This window comes from Octopus bimaculoides, chromosome 8 (genome assembly GCF_001194135.2).
Source record: "Octopus bimaculoides isolate UCB-OBI-ISO-001 chromosome 8, ASM119413v2, whole genome shotgun sequence".
In the NCBI taxonomy this organism is placed as follows: Eukaryota; Metazoa; Mollusca; class Cephalopoda; order Octopoda; family Octopodidae; genus Octopus; species Octopus bimaculoides.
The window spans coordinates 14047548-14051693 of NC_068988.1; positions in this window are offsets into that span (position 1 = coordinate 14047548).

Sequence of the window (4146 nt, forward strand, 5' to 3'; positions counted from 1 at the left end):
ATATATATATATATATAACACGCAGACGCACGCACGCACTGATACATACTACACATACATTCGTATTCCAAGTAGTTATTGTTGTTGATACTTTGATGTTGATGAATATACATCATACAATTGCAATGTTACGATAAAGACGGACTTGCCAAAATAATTTATGTCACTTGTAAGAAAATATGGCTGTCCGCGCTTTCATTTAACGAGATAATACCGTCACAATGTATTTGCACTTCCGGTATTGACATAAAATATTTACAATAATTGATTGGATCTTTGAATAAATCTCTTTTATTGATATCAAAAGCATAAGATCCCAACGTTGATTATAACTTTTGAGAAGCCATGTTATTAAGAGAATGTCTGAGTAATCTGGTGTTTTCTGGTACAGTCTCGCGGCGCGGTATATTGCGCGAGTGTATTTTTGGTCTCGCTTTGGGTCGACTAATTTCCTTTTGAGTGGAATCTATAGACAGAAAACTGTGCAGTACCACCTCTTGCTTCCCGACAACAACCGCTACCACATGGTTCCGGGTTCAGCCCTACTGCGTGGCACCTTGGGCGAGTGTCTTCTACTATATCCTCGAGCCTACTAAAGCCTTGTGAGTGGATTTGGTAGATGGAAACTGAGAGAAGCCCGTCGTACATACATAAATAGATGAGTATATAAACAGTTTGGCTGCTTGTTTCTCTGGAGACTGTCAGAATGATGTAGATGCCTCTGATAAGAACCCAATAAGGTTCGAAAATCAATTAAGATTATTTATCATTTTTTTTTCAGTCTGCGGAGAAATGGCTAAAATTTACTCTGTTTATAATTATACTATATGTTACATATTTATTATAACATACCTTGATACTGTGTGGACTAAGATCCCCGTTGACAGACCGCTGGTATTTATAAAGTGTTAAACACTTTCGATATGCAAATTAGGAACTTCTTCATAGTGTAACTGCTGCATTTGTTGAGTATATAAACAGTCTGGCTGTTCGTTTCTCTAGAGACTGTCAGAATGATGTGGACGCCTCTGATTCGAACACAATACGGTTCGAAAATCGATTAAGGTTGTTCATCGTTTTTTTTCAGTCTACGGAGAAAATGACTAAAATTTGCCGTTTATAATTATAACATACGTTATATCTATACAAATATATGTGTGCGTGTTTTTGTGTCTGTGTACCTCACCACTGCTTGACAGCCGGTGGTGGTACGGCAAAAAGGACTGATAAAATAAGTACCGGGCTTTACAAAACAATATAAGTACTGAGGTTGATGCTTTCGACTAATATTCTTCAAGGGACGCAGAAGGCGCATGTTAAGTAATTTGATACAAATACCTAGTCAAGCAGTCATGCAACATTATATCAATGTGGGTCGAACTTCTCTGGAAGCTATTTAACTATTAATCTTACGTTAAGTATATATTTGAAATATTTTACATGGTACCCCAGCATGGCCACAGCTCTGAGCTGAAACTAAAAAAATAAGAAACACTGTTTTAGAACACAATTCAATCTCTGAGCGCCACCGCATAAGTTAGTTCTGAATATATACATTGTCTTACGCTAGACTCGAATCTGAAATCGATATTTTTATTTTTCTAAAAGAATGGTAGTAGCATCCTTTTACAGATGCTTGTATAGTACATACAGCGATGCTGTAGTAGATAAAGACCTTCTAACGTTCATTTAGAAAAGCTTACTCCACTGATAAAGACACAGAGTAAAATTAATGTGTCTTACAATCCTACCTTCCATCGAAATTTCTTTTGGCTTCATTTAGATTGGGTTTTAGATCACCATTCTTTCAGAAATTCAGTATTCTGTTACAATTGAGTGAAAGGGCAGTAGTAGAAGTGATGTCGATTGTGTCAAGGCAGACTGGCACACCATGGCTGATGACCTCATAAACTGCCATGGCGGTCCCATTCGGGAGTGATATTTCGAAACACCATTGTGCAAGTAGCGACCCACAACTTTCTCTCTGCTTATGTGCCGCCTGAGTTTGATCGCTCCAAACACTAACAGGTGACTGAGATGGGTAAAAGTAGTCAATATTTTCTTAAAGGTGGGATATATTGAATGCAAAGAAAGTGTAACTCATACGTGTGTATGCATCTTGTAGAATTGTGAATATCATTATGTACTTGGATTTGTGATGTCTTTTTGATTAGTGACTAATGCATCAAGTTACACCCCGTAATCTACGATTTAGAAACATGAAAAAGAGACAATTACAAAATGCAATCGAAAATGTCGACTGTGTCACAAATTTCTGTTCAAATAATTACATATAGAATTAAAGCTGTTTCTAAATGTCATCAAGCTATTAATCGTCTCACTCAACAAAATATCTTGATAAAACAGACAATGTCATCTAAACGTAAGTATCACAAATAGGAATAATGATCATAAATGTGGCTAATGTAGAATGCATCAACACCTTTCCAATGCAATAAATATAGGTGGAACAGCTTTTTCAGGTTACAAACACAACTTGCTTGTTAAAGTCATTTGAAGCTGAAAACAAAAGTATATTCTGTTCAAAGGAAGAGTCCAGTGTAATCCACGGGTAGGAGAGGTGCAGTCGATGTGTAGGAGTCCAGGTGTAGGAGAGTAGAAGAAAGTTCAGGTAGAGAATCCAGGTAGAATAGTCCAAGAAAAGTTCGAAGTGGAAGTGGAAGCAGATGAGAACACTATAAAAATTTATCTAAACATAAAACTTTATGGAAAGTTGTTATCCTAATTATAGATTCATTTATACATGTAGTTATCGACGTATTTTATTATGCTGCCAAATAATTAAGATATAATCTAAAAAAAATATTCTAATAGCCAGAAGAAAAATAAAAATAAAAAAAGCAAAAACAAATAGGTCAAACTGTACAGACAAATATACAATAATTTTTGCAAGTTTAGCCCGGGAATCCGCCGAGTAGATTCCGCGTTGGCAGAGCTTGGTAGAGCTTGGTAGAACTTGGCTTTTAATTATGAATAGGAATGCGTTCATTGCGAGAACATAAATTATAAACGCACCCATGTATATGCATAAGTATAACACATGTATGAGTCCATTTGGAAAGCAGCTTTTTATATTTACGGCAATACAAGACATGCATAAAATTATGGCATACACATTAGTATGTTTCAATACAGCTATTCATATTTATTTAAATACGAGACTGGGAAGCTAATTAAGCAGTTATTGATTCTCTTGTACTTCCTGACTGCGTGTCCGACTGAATGGGAAGAAGGCAGGCATTAATTTCCAAAGTTAAGTGCTGATTAACATGTTTTCAGATACATCAGTAGCCATCATCAGTGTACAGAGAAAGTTATACACATAGGCACCAAATATAGTCTAAGAGTAAATAATAAAAATTATATAGAATTGATTGTATTTCGGGACGGTCATTATACCAATAATTAAAACACGCATTGGTTCTATTTCTTTTCTTTTATTATTATTAGTCAATTCGTTAATATTTAACCAAGTAACTAATCGATAATTTAACTAATCTTTCGGTCACTCAATCAGGTTTGCCAAGCTCCTTTCGTTGCTATTCGTGACCTCGTCAATGGCATGCTCTCTCCAGGTCAGCTTCAGGTCTGTTTGCCAGTTTCAAAGCCCTCTCAAGTTTCAACACAAACTTTTTCAACACATATTCAGCATCAAGATTGTTGCAGACCAAATAGAAAAACCACCACCACCACCACCACCACCACCACCAGGTTGATAAGCAAGCTACTTACTACATAGCCACGTCTGCACCTTGTGGATATTGTTAGCACCATTGCAGCTTTGAGCAAACGTATGACCAAATGTATTGCAGCTTTGACCATCTAGTCTTTTAACCGTACGTTGTATATCTAGGATTGCATTATTTAATGTGTCTTTGTTAAAAACACTGCAGCGTATGATTTGAGAAAGGTTTGGCATCTTTTGCTACAGGTTGAATAATCGTGTGGAAACTTTCTCACTGACTTCAGGTTGTTTGAATATGTCAGATTATATAATTACTTTGAAAGGTGGGCGAAGGGATAAGCGAGTGTCAAAGTGAAAGGGGTTAATTTTCTCTCTCTTTCATTAAATATGCGCATGCGTTTGTGTTGTGTATGTATCTAAGTGTATATATATGTATATAT